Genomic DNA, 21280 nt, shown 5'->3' on the forward strand with positions numbered 1-21280 from the left:
ACTCTTCACAGTAATAGAACAAACAATCCTAAAATTTGTATAAAACCACAAAAGACCTCAAATAGCTAAAGCAATATTGAGAAAGAACAAAGCTGGAGGTGTTATGTTTCCTGATTTCAAACTATACCACAAAGATGTGGTAATCAAAACAGTATGATACTGGCATAAAAACACACACATAGATCAATGCAATAGAAAGCCCAGAAAGAAACCCACACATATGTGGTCAATTTACACGAGAAGCGCCAAGAATATACAATGGGGAAAGGATACTATCTTCAATAAATGGTGTTGGAAAAACTGGACAGCTATGTACAAAAGAATGAAACTGGACTTTTATCTTACACAAAAATATCATACACAAAAATAAATTCAAAATGGATGAGACTTGAATGTAAGATCTAAAAAAACTCCTAGAAGGAAATATAGGCAGTAATCTATTTGACATCAGTCTTAGCAATATTTTTTGGATCAGTCTCCTCAGACAAGGACAACAAAAACTAAAACAATTGAGATTATATCCAACCAAAAAGCTTTTGCAGAGCAATTCAGGAAACCATCAACAAAATGAAAAGGCAACTACAGAATGGGAGAAGATATCTGCAAATCATACATCTGATAAGAGATTAATACCAAATTCTATAAAGAACTTACACAATTTAACATCAAAAAACCAAACTGATTAAAAACTGGGCAAAGGACTTGAACAAACATTTTTCCAAAGAAGATATACACACACACACAAAAAGCACATGAAAAGATGCTCAACATCATTAATCATCAGGGAAATGGAAATCAAAACCACAATGAGATATCACCTCACACCTATTAAACTGGTATTATCAAAAAAGACGAAAAATTACAAGTGTTGGTGAGGATGTAGAGAAAAGAAAATGTGGTGAGAATGTAAACTGGTGCAGTCAAAATGGACAACAGTACGGAAGTTCCTCAAAAAAATTCAAAAACAGAACTACGAGACCGTCCAAATTGCACTTCTGTGTATTTATCCAAAGAAAACAAAAACACAAAAATGAACTACTGGGACGTAATCAAGATAAAAAGCTTCTGCACAGCAAAGGAAACAATCAGCAAAATTAAAAGGCAACCAACAGAATGAGAGAAGGTATTTGCAAATGACACACCAGATAAAGGGTCAGTATCCAAAATCTATAAAGAACTTATCAAACTCAACACCCAAAAACAAGTAATCCAGTGAAGAAATGGGCAAAAGACATGAATAGACACTTCTCCAAAGAAGACAAACAGATGGCTAACAGACACATGAAAAAATGTTCAACATCCCTCATCATCAGGGAAATACAAATCAAAACCACACCGAGATACCACCTCACACCTGTCAGAAGGGCTAAAATTAACAACTTAGGCAACAACAGATGTTGGTGAGGATGCAGAGAAAGAGGATCTTTTTTGCACTGCTGGTGGGAATGCAAACTGCTGCAGCCACTCTGGAAAACAGTATGGAGGTTCCTCAAAAAGTTAAAAATAGAATTACCCTATGACCCACGAATTGCACTACTAGGCATTTATCCAAAGGATACAGATATGCTCTTTCCAAGGGGTACATGTACCCCAATGTTTATAGCAGCACTATCAACAATAGCCAATGTATGGAAAGAGCCCAAATGTCCATCGACAGATGAATGGATAAAGAAGATGTGGTGTATATATATGCAATGAAGTATTACTCAGCAATCAAAAAGAATGAAATCTTGCCATTTGCAACTATGTAGATGGAACTAGAGGGTATTATGCTAAGCGAAATAAGTCAGAGAAAGACAAAGATCATATGATTTCACTCATATGAGGACTCTAAGATACAAAACAGATGAACATAAGGGAAGGGAAGTAAAAATAATATAAAAACAAAGAGGGGGACAAAATATAAGAGACTCTTAAATACAGAGAACAAACTGAGGGTTGCTGGAGGGGTTGTGGGAGGGGGGAGGGGCTAAATGGGTAAGGTGCATTAAGGAAGACACTTGTTGGGATGAGCACTAGGTGTTATACATAGGGGATGAATCATTGCAATCTACTCCTGAAATCATTATTGCACTATATGCTAACTGGGATGTAACTTAAAAAATAAATTAATTAATTGAAATTAAAAAACAAAAACAAAAACAGCAATTTGAAGAGATATATGCACCCCCACATTCACTGTAGCATTTTCACAATAGCCAAAATTACGAAAGCAACCTAAGTGTCCATCAATAGATGAATGGATAAAGATGTGGTGTGTGTATACACACACACACACACACACACACACACACACACACACACACACAGTAGAATATCACTTAACCATAAAGAATGAAATGTTGCCATCAAAGACAACATGTATGGACGTAGAGGGTATAATGCTAAGTGAAATAAGGCACACATAGAAAGACAAATACTGTATGATTTCACATATATCTAAAAAACAAAACAATCAAAACAAAAGAGAAACAGACTCACAGATACAGGACACAAACTGTTAATTACCAGAGGGGGACTGAAAGGGTGTTGGGGGTGGGCAAAATAGGTGAAGGGGATTAAGAGGTACAAATTTCTAGTTATAAAATAAATAAGTCATGGGGATATAATGTACAGCATAAGGAATATAATCAATAATATTGTAGTAACTTTGTATGGTGACAGTAACCAGATTTACCATGGGGATAAAATATCAAGTCACTATGATGTACCCCTAAAACTAACAGAATATTTTATGTCTATTACATATTAGTTAAAAAAACAAACAGGAATTAAACCATGTCTTTCCCGTCCTTAAAAATTTTCAGTGGCTTCCCACTCTACTGCCAGGCCCTTTGTAACTACATCCTGACCACCTATCTAATCTCATTTGCCATCATTGTTCCACTTGCTCCCTCAACTTTAGCTAAACTAGGCTCCTTTCAATTCCCTAACTACACCAAGCTCTTTACTGCCTCAGAACTCTTATATCTGCCATCTGTTTAGTCTCAAATGCTCTTCCCCAGGGTTTCTCTGGCTGACTTTCATCCTTCAGTTCTTAACTTCCTTGCTGTTCCCATTGAAGGTAGTCATTCTTACCTCCTGACACTTTACGGCACTGATCTATTTATTTCCTTCATATCTTTTCATTTATTTACTTACTATTTATCTTCCCCACCAAAACCTTGAGGACAGGAATCTCATTTGCTTGGATCACTGCTATATCACCAGTACCCAGCACAGTGTATTTATAAGTCCTCTATAAACATCAGTTAAATAAATTAATTATATCACTGATCACTTTCTCATTCTACATTCTACTTAATTTCTCATGAAACCATACTTCCTGGTGTTCTACCGAATTCCCCAATTTACTCGCCCTTTTTGCTTTGTTGGCAAAACAAACCAGTATTCTAACTATTTCATATGGAAAATGCTGCCCGCCATGGTTTTCAACTTAACCTAGTAATGAATCCAGTCACTTAAATGGCTTCAACCCCCAGAGCTAATACTCCAACCTTAGCCTTTCTGCTCTGCTCTACTTGACCAATATTTCCAACTCCCTGAAGGATACCTCTCCTAGGATATATATCACCATCATGATTCCAAATACCTCATCTTTCCAATAACTTTCAGTGCTGCCCATGATACTACATCCTTCCAGTCTTTCCAACTAAAAACAATGTGATATACAGGAAAGCGAACAGACTTCAGGGCTCGCAAGACTGGGATCAAATCCCAGCTTTACAAGCTATTAGATGGTCACTTAACCATTCTGAGGCACAGTTTTTTCATCAGCAAAAAGATAACAGTCATGCTTAGGACTGTTATGAGAATTAGAAATAGCAAATAAAAAAACCTTGCATGATATCTAACATATTGTAGGCTATTTATTAACCACAAGTCTTAGAGTTATTTTTTAATTCCTCCAACTGCTTATGTCCACACCTGACCTCCTGCCAAACTATACTCATTCTTTCTTATAATAATCACAGTAATAATATTTATAACAGCAATAATAATAATTTACAATAATGTTTGCATTTATCCCTTTTATTCTGCCTTCACTCTAGTACTGGACCGTGACAAACCATAATGCCTAATCTCACATTCTCCATCAATTTATCCTGTTTTACTCTAAGTCAGTATTTATTTCATCTAATAGTGCTTCAGTTTGAATAATTTCAATTGACTTGTCTTTGAGTTCACCAAACCATATCTAGTCTATCATTAATTTCATCCAATAAATTCTTAATTTTAGGTATTTTTCAGTTCTAGAATGTCCATTAGGCCCTTTTTCCTCTACTGTGTGGTAAAAAAGTATGAAAGACATAACACGTGCCATCTCAATCACTTTTAAGTGTACCACTCAACAGTAATAATTACATTCACAATGTTGTGCAACCATCATCACTATCTATCTCCAAAACTTTTTCATGACCCCAAACAGAAATTCTTGTAACCATTAAGCAGTAACTCTGTTTCTCCTCTAAGTCACTAGTAACCTCTAATTAACTTTGTCTCTATTAGTTTGTCTATTCTAGATATTCATATAAGTATAATCATACAATGTTTGTCCTTATGTGCCTGGCTTATTTCACTTAGCATAATTATGTTTCAAGGTTTGTCTATGTTGTAGCATGTCTCAGAACTTCATTCCTTTTTATGGCTGAACAATATTCCATTGTATGCCTATACCACCATTTTGTTTATCCATTCATCTGTTGATAGTCACTTAGGCTGTTTCCACCTTTCCAGAAACTGAGGTCTTAGTTAATATTTGCTTAGCTGAACTTTCTCCATTCTTCTTCTAGCAAACTTTCCATATTCTTGTGTTTCAGGTACCTCTTACAAACATTTGAGAACAAGACTTCATTTTTTAAATAAAACTCCAATATAACAATCTTTGTCTTTAAACTAGTGTTTGATCCACTTACACTGTGATACATTAAGATTTACTTATAACACTCTTAATCTGTGTTATTTATGTTTTTCTATGCTCCTCACCCCTTTCTTATCTTCTGTTATCAAGGTTTTTGTTCTTTTTTAACCCCTCTACCAGTCTATAAGTTAATACTCAACTTATCTTTAAGAGGTTAACTCTTAAAATGTAACATACATTCTTTTTTCTTAAGATTTTATTATTTTGTAAGTTATCTCTGCACCCAATGTGGGGCTCAAACTTACAACCCTGAGATCAAGAGTCACATATTCTACTGACTTAGCTAGCCAGACTCCCCATATCATGCATTCCTAAGTCAAAAGTTTAACAGTATCTCTAATATTTCCTCCCTCTTCTCAATTAACAAAAGATCTTTGGGGCACCTGGGTGGCTCGGTCGGTTAAGCATCCAACTTTGGCTCAGGTCATGATCTCGCAGTTGATGAGTTTGAGCCCCATGTCAGGCTCTGTGCTGACATCTCAGAACCTAGAGCCTGTTTTCTCTCTCTGCCCCTGCCTCACTCATTTTCTCTCTGTCTCTCTCTCTCTCTCTCAAAAATAAAACATTACAGAATTTAAAAAATAAATAAAAGATCTTCACCTATACTGACCTACCTCTTGACTTTCATGTCATTATTGACTGATATTTTAGCTCCACCTTGTTTTTATGCTCAATATTAGCCCTTATCATTACTAATAGGATTCATGCTTGTTTCGATTCACCCACATAGTTACCAATTTCCTTACTCAGAATTCCATTCCTTTTTGCATTTCATTCCCACCCTATGGTTTTCTTTTTCCTTAAGTAGTTCCCTCAGTGAGAGACTACTGGTGATAAACTATTTTTATGTGGAAATACTTTATTTTACCCTAAATCAAAATGATGATCTAGCTAGATAGACAATTCTAGGTTCACAATTCTTTTCCACTAAGAGTGAAGAATCCTCTGGATTCCATCACTGCTGCTGCTGAGAAGTGAAATGTCAGTCTAACGGTTGTACTTTATGGATAATAAGACTTTTCATCCTGGTCATTAAGATCTTTTCAGCAGTGCCTGGGTAGCTCAGTCGGTTAAGCATCTGACTTCAGCTCAGGTAATGATCTCACGGTTCACGAGTTCAAGCCCCACATTGGGCTCTGTGCTGACAGCTCACAGCCTGGAGCCTACTTGGGATTCTGCGTCTCCCTCTCTTTCTGCCCTTCTACTGACACTCTGTCTCTTTCTCTCTCAAAAATAAATAAACATTAAAAAAAATTTGTAATAAAATATCTTTTCACTTGTGGGGTTCTGCAGGTGTCTACATGTACAATTGGGGTAGTGGGGGAAGGGGCACTCAGCATTCATTAAACATTGATTCTTAAGATTCATGTCTTTCATTAATCTAAAAAATTCTTAGCCATCATCTCTTTGAATATTGCCTATCCCTCATTCTCTCCTTCTTGAACTCCTATTAGATGACTAGATACATGTCAGAATTCCTCATTCCATTCTCCATGTCTTTAAACCTCTCTTTTATATTTTCTTTGTCCTTTGTGCTACCTTCTGGAAATTTCCTCAGATCTATCCAGTTTAGGGACAGGAAATTTTTTCAGTAAAGAGCCAGAAAATAAATATATTAGGGTTTGGGAGCCACATACAGTCTACATAAATAGAATGTTTTCTTTAGTCTCTTTTTTTTTTTTTTTAAAACAATCCTTTAAAAGCATAAAAAACTATTTTTACCAGGGCACCTACGTAGCTCAGTCAGTTAAGCATTTGACCAGCTCAGGTCATGATCTCATAGTTTGTGGGTTCAAGCCTCACATTGGGCTCTGAGCTCAGAGCCTGGAGCCTGCTCCAGATTGTTTGTTTGCGTGTGTGTGTGTCTGTCTGTCTGTCTGTCTCTGGCCCTCCCCTGTTTGTGTTCACTCTTCTCTCTCTCAAAAATAATATTAAAAAAAAATTCTTGCCATGCAGGCTATACAAAAACAAGCCACAACTCAGATTCACCCAATAAGCCACGGTTTGCCAAATTCTGATCTAGCTCATTAATTCTCTCTTCTGTTTCTAAGCTGCTGTTTATCCTACCCACTGGGTTTAAATTTTACATTTTCAGAAATTCTACTAGTTTCTTTTTTAAGTGGCCTTATGTTTATGATAGCACCTATTCTTTATCATATTTTCTATTCCTTCCCTTCATGTGTTTAATTTGTTCTATCTGCTAATTCTTGCTTTTAGAGGAATAATGGACTGTTTCTTCACGTGCTTTATAATTCTATATTAAGTTCATTTTTGGTAGTGTTTTATTTCTGGGAATTACATGTGTTCTGGGTTGAGGATATGCCCCTCTAGAACAGTTTCTGTTTTCCAAATACCTCTGTCATATCATCAGCCTTAAACCATTTTTTTAATGTCAATTCTCAATCTGGAGATTCTCCCAGACCCCACATGTACTGTAAATTCAAACATAATACCGACATGAAGGGGAAAGTCATGGTCTTGAGTTCTCAGCACTCCCCCCCCCCAACAAATCCAGGATCCAGACTAACAGAGACATCTGTGTATGCTCACAGGCACATTTTTTCTAGTCTATCTACTCCTTAAGTGAATGTTCAGCCCTTTGAATATACTCTTATCTGCTGTCTCAATTCTAACACGCACAGGCCTAAGGGTTTTTCTCTGGTCTCTATGGAAACTAAAATGCAAGTTACTAAGACTAGCAAACACTCTAAGGGAATATAACATCAAATTGCACACCACATGCTTTTTCGATCCCCATCCTTGCCTGCTCCTACCACACTTTTTTATTTTAATGAGGATTGTTACCTTTTTTTCTGGAGAGTACAATATGCATTTTGTGGCAGCAGGGGCGTTATATTTATCTGGTCTGCTATTTTGTCAAAACCAGAGACCTCTTCCAGTCTTTTCTCTATGCATGAATAAATATGCATACAAAAACATATTAAACATGTATATTCTTTTTGTAATTTGATTTTTTCCCTGACATCAAGAACAGTCTAATGTCCCACATCATTAGACATTTTACTACATGATCATTAATAGCGGAAACCTCTATAACAAGGTTTGCTCTACCTATCCACCTTATTTAAACTATTCCACATACATTCAAATCATGACTCTTTCGAGCGCTCCCGTAATGCAAAGAATGAGTCAGCTCAAGTTGTGGCTCTTTCTCCAATCTTCTCCATCTCTCCTCCCCAACAGACACACTAACAGACACTTGGATTGGCATTCTTTCTCTTTTCCACTTACCCATTTATTCTTTGGGGACATTTTTTTTTAATGTTTATTTATTTTGAGAGAAAGTGAGAAAAAGCCAGTGAGAGAGGGGTAGAGGACAGAGAGAGAGAGAAAGAGTGAGCAAGTGAGAGAGCAAGAGAGAGAGAACCCGTAGCAGGCTCCACATTGTCAGCACAGAGTGGGGCCATTTTAAAGACTGACTTCTTTCATAAATCTTTCTCCAACTACACTTGATTTCTCAAGTCTCTAAACACCCACTTTCAGAGGATTCAGAACTTAATCAACTGTTCATTAGTTTTATTTAAGTAATTTATTTCTTGCCAGCTAGATTAAAACTCCTTCTAGAAAGAAACTACTTTTCTCACCACTTTTGAAATCCCCCCACAGAACACTACAAAGTTCTGGGTATCTAATCATTGCTCAATGAATAATGATGCCAGTTGAAAGTCTTAATTTACATTTTCATTCTACATCAAGTTTAAGATTTAGAGACTAGGTAGTCTTGATTCAAGGAAAATAAAACATTGTAAAATAAAAAGAGAACTTCACAGCTAGGAGGAAGCTTGAAGGCCACCTTGACTTGCAGCCATACCATCTGTCTCAGGACTCCACAAAGCTTTGATAATTTAGGAATGTTATATAATTTCCTCCTTAAAGTGATGTTGAAAATCCCCAGGGCGCCTGGGTGACTTAGTCAGTTAAGCATCTGACTTTGGCTTAGGTCATGATCACATGATTCATGAGTTCGAGCTCCATGTCAAGCTCTGTGCTGACAGCTCAGAGCCTGGAGCCTGCTTCAGATTCTGTGTCTCCCTCTCTCTCTGCCCCTCCCATGCTCGTGCTCTGTCTCTCTCTCTCTCTCTCAAAAATAAACATTAAAAAAAAAGAAAGAAAAGAAAATCCTACCTACTTCCAGGGTTCAATAACATATTATACACAAAAAATATTCATGGGGCTCAGCTAAAGCAGTGCTCAAAAGAAAATGTATTCATGGAGTGCCCACATTAGAAAAGAGGTAAAGTTTTACACATTTCAGAAAAGAGGTAAAGTCTTAAGTCAATAACCTAGGCTCCTACTTCAAAAACCTAGAAAAATGGGCTCCTGGGTGTCTCAGTCAGGTAAAGCATCTAACTCTTGGTTTCAGCTCAGGTCATGATCTCACAGTTTCTTGAGTTCGAGCCCCACATCAGGCTCCATGCTGACAGTACAGAGCCTGCTTGGGGTTCTCTCTCCCTCTGTCTGCCCCTCGCCGACTTGTGCTGTCTCTGTCTCTCTCAAAATAAATAAATAAACTTAGGGGAAAAAAAGAACCTAGAAAAAGAACAAAATAAACACAAAGTAAACAGGAAGGAAAGAGCAGACCAATAAAAAAACAGAAAAACAAAAACAAAATATCAATTTAAAAACCAAGTTTGTCAAGAGTTTTGAAAAACCTGCAAGACTGACAAAAAAAGAAAAGTTGCAAATTCCAACGTCAAGAATGAAACAGGATCACTACAGTCCCTGCAGGCATCAAAAAGATAGTAAGGGAAGACTGAAATAACATATCATACACAAAAAATATTTGTGGGACTCAGCTAACGCAGTGCATCTACACATGTAAATTTGACAGCTTAGATGAAATGAAATAACATTTGAAATAATTAATTCTATAAATAAGTCAACTTTGTAATTTTAACCCCTCCCCACAGAGGAATCTCCAGCCCTCATGATACAATCTCTACCACAGGGAATACTTCTCAGTTTATTTCATAAAGCTAGCATTACCCTGATACCAAAACCAGACAAAAACCACCAAAAAAGAAAGCTACAAATAATCTCTCATGAATACAGGGATGAAAAAACTTAACATTAGTGAACAGAATTCAGTAATATATACAAAAGAATTATGTTGCATTTAAGTATGGAAGTATTATTTTCATATAATCTTATCCAGAAGCATGAAAATCCATCCATTTATTCACATTTTCTTTTATTTCTTCCATCCAAATGTTTTGTCATTTTTCTCACACACACCTCTTATCTCATACTAAGTTAATTTGTATTTTATACTTTTTTAGTCATCTGCTGTCTTGGTTCTCCATGCCAACAGCTCTTTCTCTGACTCCTTTCACCACTTTTAAAGACAATAGTTCTTCACCAGTTCGTCCTTTGTTCTCTTTTAGTATTCACTTACAAGAGCTCACCAATTAGCTTCAATTAGCCCCCCCAACCAGATGACTCTAAATTTACCTAACCTTGACCTCCTCCTGATATCTCCCTTTCCACGGTCAGCAACACAGACATGCACACCTTAATGTTCCAATGGTAATAAGAGTACATCTATGATTATAAGGAAGTTACAGTAGTTAAGTTTCTTCTTGTAGCAAAGAAAAAGAAAAAATTCTAAATACTTGTACACGGTGATTTACCATTCAGATCATGGCTGGCTGATGCCTAACTTTCTAATCTTCCTCTAATCAAAACATTTTGCTGATTAAAATACAAAGTAGAATTCTTCATCCACTAGCCACTCGCTTGAGGGCTTGAAACAAGTTCCGTTCCTGTTAAGTAGAAATATGAAAAACTCAATTCAAAAGTCCAAGAGGTTTACAGTTCCAATTCAGAATTTTGCATGCACTTGTATTCCCCCCTCATCTTCCTCATATCAATGCTCTCTGTTATCACCTTTTCTTTGCAGCAGTCTTCTCTTGTGACATTCCTTTTCACAACTGGCAAACTCTTATTATCAGCAGGAATGTTACCTGTGATCAGGAGTTGGCTTTCAAGCGTCTGATGATACAACAACCATCCTACTGAATGGACTTTTCTTCTTTTAAAACTAAAATACTCTGGGGGCTCCTGAGTGGCTTGGTCAGTTAAGCATCCAACTCTTGATTTAGGCTCAGGTCATGATCTCATGGTTTGTGGATTTGAGCCTCTCATCAGGCTCTGCACTGACAGGGTAGGGCCTGCTTGGAATTTCTTTCTTTCTCCTTCTCTCTCCAACCCTCTCCAGCTCATGTGCTCTCTCTCTCTCTCAAAATAAATAAAATTTTTTTAAAAATAAAATATTTGGGGGTTGCCTGGATGGCTAAGTCGTTTAAACACCCAACTCTTGGTTTCCACTCAGGTCATGGTCTCACAGTTGGGAGATCAAGCCCTGTAACAGGCTCCGTGCTGACCATGGAGCCTGCTTAAGAGTCCCTTTCCCTCTTCCCCTCCTCCACTTGTGTGTTCACATGCCCTCTCTCAAAAAAATTTTTTTTAAAAACCACTAAAATACTTTGATATTTAAACTCTTTATCATGGATGTGGGATATCTGTTTATTCAGGTCTTCTCTTATGCCTTTTAATAAACTTATATAATTTTCTTCATATCAAAAACAAAAATAACCTGAACTAAAGTAAAACACACAGGGGAAGAGAAAAAAATTAGAAGGGAGGAAAGAAGGGAATGGCTGGTTCCATTTGGGCTGCCATCATGTATCACATCTGAAAGGTATGAAGAGTGAATGGGGCAAGAAACAGGAAGAAGCTCAACACTATAAGACGTTCCCAAATGAAACTTTCAACTGACTTTAATATTGTCAGTAATTATAATAGCTAACAGTTATTGAATGTTTACTGTTCCTGGTTAAACTGATTATACTTCTAAACATACTTAATCTACACAACAATCCTATGAAACAGGTACTACTCTAATTCTCACATGAGGAAACCAAAGAACAGAGGTTAGGTAATTTGCCTGAGACCATCCATACTAAATAAAGCTTAGCTTCAAATCAAACTCTTAGAGTTGCTTTGATTTGAGGGTTCATTTTAGAGTTGCTCACACTATTAATCCCTTAACCATTAATGGTGAATTGCCTGTGACATTAACTCAAGGAACATAGTGCACATGCATACCATGCATAAATTATTTTAAAATTATCCATATTACTATTGCTCCACTGTAACCATGAATAATTATAATTAAAACACAGTAATACTACTTCAGAACCAAAAGCTAACACTCTATTCATATTTGAAGTATTTATCTGCTAAACAAAGTAAGACAATAATATGTTCAGCAAAATACCTTTGCTGATGTAACCTATGACTTACCTGTGTATCTGTGGATGCAGTGCTACTTTTTTTTTTTTTAAAGTCAAAATTGGCCCATCAAGGAGGCAGCATCTCATTTCAACCCAGGTGCAGGTTCTACAGAACTGTTTGTACATTGCTGCTGTTATTGCCACTAACCCTTCAAATTAGGTAAACACAGTTCTGTACAGGAAATCATTTCAGTAAGGTTGTTGAAAGCAATATTTCAGAGGTTTTGTTTTGTTTTTAAATACCAGCAACCCAAAAGAACATCATTTCCTGATTTCCTACTAAACACAGGCATGACTAACAGCCTGTTATGGCAAGGTAGTGCCTCGTTCAAAAATCAGGAAATATTTTAAAAAGCACTAAAACAATTCCCCGATACTAGTACTACTGTTAAGATTCTGACTACTCTCGTCTGTTGTTCAAAACAACATAAGGCACTTTCCAGAGAAGCTAACTGTAAATAAAGCATAATTGGTAAGAACTGCACATAGGCACTTCACAAGATAAAGGAGATAGAGGCCATGGGTGTTTTTTTTCCCCACTATGATTTTTTTTAAGCTTTTATTTAAATTCCAGTTAGTTAACATTCAGTGTAATACTAGTTTCAGGTGTACAACATACTGATTCAACACTTCCATGCAACACCCAGCACCCATCACAGGTGCACTCTTTAATCCCCGTCACCTATTTAACCCCTCCCCCCACCCACGTCCCTTCTGGTAAACATCAGTTTGTACTCTACAGTTAAGAGTCTGTTTCTCAGTGTGCCTTTTTTTCCGCCTTTGCTTGTTTGCTTTCTTAAATTCCAGTATGAGTGAAATCGTATGCATAGTATTTGTCTTTCTCTGACTTATTTCACTTAACATAATACTCTCTAGCTCCATCCATGTTGCTGCAAATGGCAAGGTTTTGTTCTTTTGATGGCTGAGTAATATTCCACTGTATACGTATATATCACCTCTTCTTTATCCATTAATCAGTCGATAGACACTTGGGCTATTTCTATAATTTGGCTATTGTAGACAATGCTATTTATAAAACACTGGGGAGCACGCAGCCTTTTGAATTGTATTTTCGTATTCTTTGGGTAAATACTTAGTGCAACTGCTAAATTGTAGGGTGATTCTATTTTTCTGAGGAACTTCCACACTGTTTTCCTCAGGGGCTGTACCAGTTTGCATTCCCACCAACAGTGCATGTGGGTTCCCCTTGCTCCTCGCCAACATCAGCTGTTTCCTGTATTGTTAATTTTAGCCATTCTGACAGGTGTGAGATGATATCTCATTGTAGTTTTGATCTGCTTTTCCTGATGATGAGTGATGTTGAGTATCTTTTCATGTGTTAGCTATCTGTATGCCTTCTTTGGAAAAAATGTCTATTCATGTCTTCTGCCCATTTCTTAACTGGATTGTTTTTTGAGTGTTGAGTTTGATAAGTTCTTTATAGATTTTGGATACCGACCCTTTATCGGATGTCATTTGCAAATATCTTCTTCATACTGAAGGTTGCCTTTAATTTTATTGCTGTGGTTTCTTTTGCTGTGCAGAAGCTTTTTATTTTGATGTAGTCCCAATAGTTCATTTTTGCTTTTATTTCCCTTGCCTCAGGAGACATATCTAGGAAAATGCCGCTATAGCCAACAAAGGCCTGTGTTCTTCTCTAGGATTTTTACTGTTTCAGATCTCACATTTAAGTCATTAACCCATTTTGAATTTGTTTTTGTGTTTGGTATAAGGAAGTGGTCCAGTTTCACTTTTTGCATGTAGCTAACCAAATGTGTTTGGTGTTTTCCCAACACCATTTGTTTTTTTTTTTTTTTTAAATTTTTTCCCAACGTTTTTTATTTATTTTTGGGACAGAGAGAGACAGAGCATGAACGGGGGAGGGGCAGAGAGAGAGGGAGACACAGAATCGGAAACAGGCTCCAGGCTCCGAGCCATCAGCCCAGAGCCTGACGCGGGGCTCGAACTCACAGACCGCGAGATCGTGACCTGGCTGAAGTCGGACGCTTAACCGACTGCGCCACCCAGGCGCCCCACCAACACCATTTGTTGAAGAGACTGTCTTTTTCCCACAGATATTCTTTCCTGCTTTGTCGATTAGTTGACCATATAGTTGTGGGTTCATTTCTGGGTTTTCTATTCTGTTTCACTGATCTCTGTGTCTATTTTTGTGCCAATACCATACTGTTTTGATCACTACAGATTTGTAATATAACTTGAGGTCTGGAACTGTGATGTCTCCAGCTTTGCTTTTTCAAAGTTACTTCGCCTATGTGGTGTCTTTTCTGGTTCCATACAAATTTTAGGTTTGTTCTAGCTGTGAAAAATGCTGTTGGTATTCTCATAGGGATTGCATTAAATGTGTAGATTGCTTTGGGTAGTATGCATATTTTAACATTTGTTCTTCCAATCCACGAGCATGGAATGTCTTTCCATTTCTTTGTGTCATCTTGAATTTCTTTCATCAGGGTTTTATAGTTTTTCAGAGTACAGGTCTTTTACCTCTTTGGTTAGGTTTATTCCTAGGTATCTTATTGTTTTTGGTGCAACTGTTTTGTTTTCTTAGTTTCTCTTTCTGCTGCTTCGTTATTGGTATATAGAAATGCAACAGATTTCTGTATATTGATTTTGTAGCCTGCAACTTTACTGAATTCATGTATCAGTTCTAGCAGTTTTTTGAGCCATGTGTTTTTCACAATACAACAACCACAGTAGCTTATTTATTGGATAAACTCAACCTGGGTATAAAACAAGGGAAATAGAAAGTTGTCACCAATTAAAAGCCAAAGTAAGAAAAATTAGCATACTGAGTTGAGACTCAAGATTACAATACAATCACAAACTTAACCACAGTGAAGCCACCTTTATTATAGGGCTGTTAGAAAGAGAACAAGTATTCTTTGGGCTCAAGAGCAGATTTCTAAGGCCAAAGATGTTCCACAAATATCACTCGCAAACAAATCAAGGTATTAACAAGTAAACAAAAATTATTGATTAACCCAGGTCACCTGTTTAGTCAGCAATAAACCTGAAACCAGAACTCTCAACTCCTAACATAAGTCTTCAATTTGAAAATTATGCCATTTCCTATACGTTTCCCTTCCCACCAGTTTCATAACGTCCCACAAACCAAAAGCATATTGCTTCACCAGTCATTTTTTAACTAAGGTTACAAATCAGATTCACAACTCACTCAAGAATTTTTTCAAATGATAAACTGCGGCCCTGCCTACATTAACTGAATCAGAACTCCAAAGTGTGGGCCAAGGATCCTGTGGTTTGACAAAACTCCCAGGTGATTTTAACACAGGACACACAACTCTAACTCAAAACCACTGGACTAACAAAGAATTAATGACAACTCCCATTCAGATTGATGACATCTGAATCAATGTAATTAGACACAACTAAGGAAGGCCAACAACAATACACCTTATTCAAGTAAGAATTCTACAGACTACACCTTTGGAAGACATGGAAGGTAGAGGAGGCTTTTCACTTGTTGTAACTGTATTTATTTATATTTACAATGTACTCTAGATAACACACTTTACACATATTATCTCATTCCATCCTCATGTCCACCATCTGTGGGTAGGTATTATTTCTTCTTTACTGATAAAGGAGTATGAATCACTGATGTTAGGTATCTTGTTCAAGGCCATACAGCAAATAAGTGGAGGAGACCAGATACAAATCCAGGTCTATCTGTTCTATACCATGCTACTCACATGTCTACTATTTGCTTACTTAACACTCATTTTTGTCATCATTCATTTTTACAAAAAGCATGTATTAGTTTTATAAAGAAAAATATTACCTTGCTGCCCTCACTTTAAAGTACACCACGCTAGATTTTTCAAAAAATAATGTGACAATTCACTTTTCTGGAAAAAAATAAATTCAAATTCCTGTATGACAAACCAAATCTAAAAATAAGTCCCAGATGGATTCAAGAGGTAATTGTAATAAATGAAACCATAAAAAGAACAAAAGGAATACATGTAATATCATCTCAAGGTGAGTACAGCCACTACTACAGGAATTCAAAGAAGAACATTATCTGTAAAAGTTCAACAGATTTGACTACATAAGTCTCAAAAGATTCTATATATTTACTTTTTTAAAAGTTGAGATTCAATGAAAAGACTGGGGAAAATATTTGCAATATGACATTAATAGAAGTAAAGGCAATACAACTTGAGTGGTCAAGGGAAATAAACAGGAAATTACATGCATACCTCATTTTATTTTGCTTCATTTAATTGCACTTCACAATACTGTGTTCTTTATAAGTTCAAAGCCTGTGGCAACCTGAGTCAAGCAAGTTTATCTGCCATTTTTCCAACAGTTGCTTACTTCGTGTCTCTATGTCATATTTTGGTAATTCTCACAATATTTCAATCTTTTTCATCATTATTTTATTTGTTAGGGTGATCTGTAATCAGTGATCTTTGATGTTACTATTGTAATTACTTCGGGGCCCCACCAACCGTGCCCATCTAAGATAGCAAACTTAATAGATAACTGTTGTATGTGTGTGTTCTGACTGCTCCACCTATGCTATTCCCCTGTATCTTTCCCTCTCCTCAGGTGTCCCTATTCCCTGACACACAACAATATGGAAATGAGGCCAATTAGTAACCAGACAATGGCCTGTAAGTGTTCAAGTTATAGGAAGAGTCACATGTCTCTCACTTTAAATCAAAAGCTGGGAATGATTAAGCTTAGTAAGGAAGGCATGTTGAAAGCCACAAGGCCAAAACCTAGGGCTCTCATGCCAAACAGCCAAGTTGTGAATGCAAAGGAAAAATTCTTGAAGGAAATTAAAAATGTTCACACAAACGGTAAGAAAGCAAAATAGCCTTGTTGCTAATATGAAGCAAGTGGTGTGGACAAAAGATCAAACCAGCATAACATTCTGTTAAACCAAAGCCTAATCCAGGGCAAGGCCCTAAAGGTTTTCAATTCTGTGAAGGCTGAGAGATAAGGAAGCTGCAGAAGAAAAGCCTGAAACTAGCAGAGGTTGGTTCAAGAGGTTTCAGGAAATAAGCCATCTCTGTAACATCAAAGTGCAAGGTAAAGCAGCAAGTGCTGCTGTAGAAGCTGCAGCAAGTTATCCAGATGATCTAAGATAATTAATGAAGGTGGCTAAGCTAAACTAATTTTTAATATAGATGAAACAGCTTTCTATTGAAAGAAGATGCCATCAAGGACTTCCATAGCTAGAGAGGAGAAGACAATGCCTGGCTTCAAAGCTTTTTAAAGGATAGACTCTCCTCTTAGGGGCTAATGCAGCTAAGTTGAAGCCAATGCTCATTTATCACTGTGAAAATTCTAGGGTCCTTAATTATGATAAATTTACTCTGCCTGTGCTCTATAAATGGAACAAACCCTGGATGACAGCACATCTGTTTACAACACGGTTTACTGAATATTCTAAGCCTGTGTTGAGACCTACTGCTCAGAAAAAAAAAGATTTCTTTCAAAATATTATTGCTCACTTACAGCGCACCTGGTCACTCATGACCAACAGTTTGATAGAGATGAACAATAAGATTTATGTTGTTTTCATGCCCGCTAACACAACATCCATTCAGTAGCTCGGAAGCACTTCAACTTCCACGTCATATTATTTAAAAAATACATGTTGTGGGGCACCTGTGACAGTCAGTTAAGTGTCTAACTCTTGATCTCGGCTCAGGTCATGATCTCACGGTTTGTGGGTTCGAGCCTCGCATCAGGCTCTGCACTGATGGCACAGAGCCTGCTTGGGATTCTGTCTCCCCTTCTCTCTGCCTTTCCCCCACTTGTGTGTGCTAAGTAAGAAAACTAAAAAAAATAAAAGAAAAAAGAAATATATGTTGTAAGGCTTACAGCTCCCACAGACAGGGATTCTTCTGATGGATCTAGGCAAAGTAAATTAAAAACCTTCTGAAAAGGAATCACCATTCCAGATACCATTAAGAATATTTGTGATTCATGGGAAGAGGTCAAAATACCAACATGAACAGAATTTTGGAGAAATCTGATTGTAACTTTCATGGATGACTTTGAGGGGTTCAGGACTTCAGCAGAGGAAGTAACTGCACATGTGGTGGAAACAGCAAGAGAACAAGGACAAGGAGTGGAACCTGAAAGAGGCTGGGCTCTGGCCCCACGATTCTGGTTCACAGGGTCTGGCATAAGCCCTGGAATCTACAGATTTAAAAGGTGATTCTTGGGGCGTCTGAGTGGCTCAGTCAGTTGAGCATCTGACTCTTGATTTCGGCTCAGGTCATGATCCCAGGGTCTGTGGGATCGAGTCCCATGTCAGGCTCTGTGCCAGGTGTGGAGCTGGCTTGAGATTCTCTATCCCTCCCTCTCTGTCTCTCAAAAAAAAAAAAGAAGTGGAGCCTAACAACTGAAGTTACGACTGACTTGCTGCAATCTCATGATAACGAACAGATGAGCAATTGCTTCTTACAGATGAGCAAAGAAAGTGGTTTCTTGAGATGGAATCTACTCCCAGTGAAGATGCTGGGAAAGCTGTAGAAATGACAACAAAGGGGTTAGAACAACAACGCAGTGGCAGGGTTTGAGGGAACTGACTCCAGTTTCGAAAGAAGTTCTACTGTGTATAAAATGCTATCAAACAGCTTCATACACTACAGAGAAATTGTTCGAGGGTCAATTGATGGGGCAGACTTCACTGTTGTCTTCTTCGAAGAAACAGCCACAGCCACCCCAACCTCCAACACCACCACCCAGATCGATCAGCAGCCATTAGCATTGAGGCAACACCCTCCACCAGAAGAAAGATCGTGACTTGCCAAAAACTCAGATGATAGCATATTTTGGCAATATTTTTTAATTAAGGTATGTACATTTTTTAGACATAATGTTACTGTGCACTTAATTGACTACACTGCAGCATAAACATAACTTTTATATGCACAGAGGGAAAAAAAATCATTTGGCATGCTTTATTGTGTTACTTACTTTACTGCAGTGGTCTGCCATGTGTCTGAGGTATGCCAGTATATAAGAAGGGCCCAAATGATAAACAGTTTTAGATGATTGATTACCCTGACAATCATAGAAATTGACATATAATCAAGATACAGGGACATTTTCCACATGTGTATCAGCAAAGAATTGTAAAATTTTAACATACGGTGCTAGCCTGGATTAAGGGTAACATCCCCACATTCTGCCGCTGGAAGTGAAAACTGGCACACCTCTGGAGCACAATTCAGCACTAAGTAATAAGAGCCCTGAAACTGTGCCTACACTCTGACCCTACAATTCCACTTCCAGAAATTATTATTAGGTAAGATTCAGGGATGAGAAAAAAGATTTAACCTCAAGAATGTTCACACTAAAACATTACAAAGTATACCACTAATAAGGTACTGTGCAGCTCTGCACCACATGGGCAGCTACGCTGTGAGGCAGGTACTCTTGCTTAAGTTAGTAGGAAGGTTAATGGAAAGGTAATTTGCCATTTGTAACAAAAGTCTTTAAAATGTCCAGCAATTTCACTTTCTAGGAATGTATTCCATGTGAACGAAGATTTGTTTTATAAGGATGTAATAACCACAGCATTCTTTTTAATAGCAAAAATAAAAACAAAAATTTTAATTAAATTTCCAAAATTAGAAGCATGGTTAAGTATAAAGTATGATAAAATCCATGTCACTAAAATGACTATCAAGCTGTCAATAAGCTTTTCAATCATTTTAAATAAAATTGGAAAATATTCAGTGGAAAAATAGAGATTCCACTATACAGGAGGGAGGGAAGTGGAAAAACACATTTTTAAAAATAAGGTCTTCAGATGGATTTTGCTAAAGTATCTTCCTGGAACAGTCAACTTGATGTACAAGTGCCTAGAGTGCAAACTAATTTCTCTAAGGTTTCCATGACTCAGGAAAACATGATTTTTATTTTACGCTATGAATGGCACAGAAAACTGAAGTAAAAGTGTGCTAAGTCACACATAAATCAGCTTTATGACTCAGGCATCTGACTGCAACCTTCATGGGTGAATTCAACCTGAGACTCCAGTTTTGCTGTCCCTCTCTCATTACCATCTGATTCATCAGGTCCTCTAACTTCACAATTTCTTGTCCTTCTGGACTCATATGCTCCTTATCCTTTTTAAACTCCTAAATTAAAGGACTGAAGTAGATGACCTCAAAGATCCTTTTAGATTCTTGGATCCCCACTGACTTACAACCACCTTGCACACTGAAAGCACATACATATATATTTTATTGTGGGGGTAGAATAGTACCAACAGGTCAACTTAGGACAGCTAGGCTCTTCCCAAGACCTTTTGTTTCACCTCCAAGATTTTCAACACAATGCTTTCTTTGAGGCCCCCCTTAATTTTCCATTTGTAACAGGGTCCTCATCAACTATTTCCTAAGCCACAGTGCTTTTATATTTTACAGCTCTATTTCAACAATAAACAAGTCATGCTGGGAAGAGTAAGTCAAGGCTGGAAAAAAATTCAGGATACAAAAAGATTTTATCAATCTGGACTATCAAAGCAGATAAAATTTAATAGAGATAAAGGGAAGTTCAGCACTTAGATGCCGAAACTACATGGAAATGATCTGATTTAACTGCACCATGCACACTCACATACACACACAAAAAACCCTTAGGGCAAAAAACCCAAAGTTTAAACTTTGTTTTTCTGCTGTTCTCTTTCTTTTTTTTTCTTAACCTAGTGTTGAAGTAGGAAGGAGTAAAGGTTACTCTCCACCCTGTAAGGCGACAGTGAATGTTGAATACCATAAGCTGTGCTGAGTACACTTTAAGAGGGACAGTAAAAAGTAAATGAAAGGCAGAGGACTAAGAAGCTGATGAGGAGATCTGAAACTGTCAAATAAGAAACATTTGAAGGAAATGGGAATGTTTATTTAGACTGTGGAACAGAAAACCTTAAGAAAAGGACAGCAATCTCAAGGACTACAAAAGCCCTCAAAGTGAAGTAAACTAGTGAAGCCAGCAGGTAGACACTTTAGCAAAATGGAGAGTATATTTAGCATCT

Source organism: Panthera onca, chromosome B1 (genome assembly GCF_046562875.1).
Source record: "Panthera onca isolate mPanOnc1 chromosome B1, mPanOnc1 haplotype 2, whole genome shotgun sequence".
NCBI lineage: Eukaryota > Metazoa > Chordata > Mammalia > Carnivora > Felidae > Panthera > Panthera onca.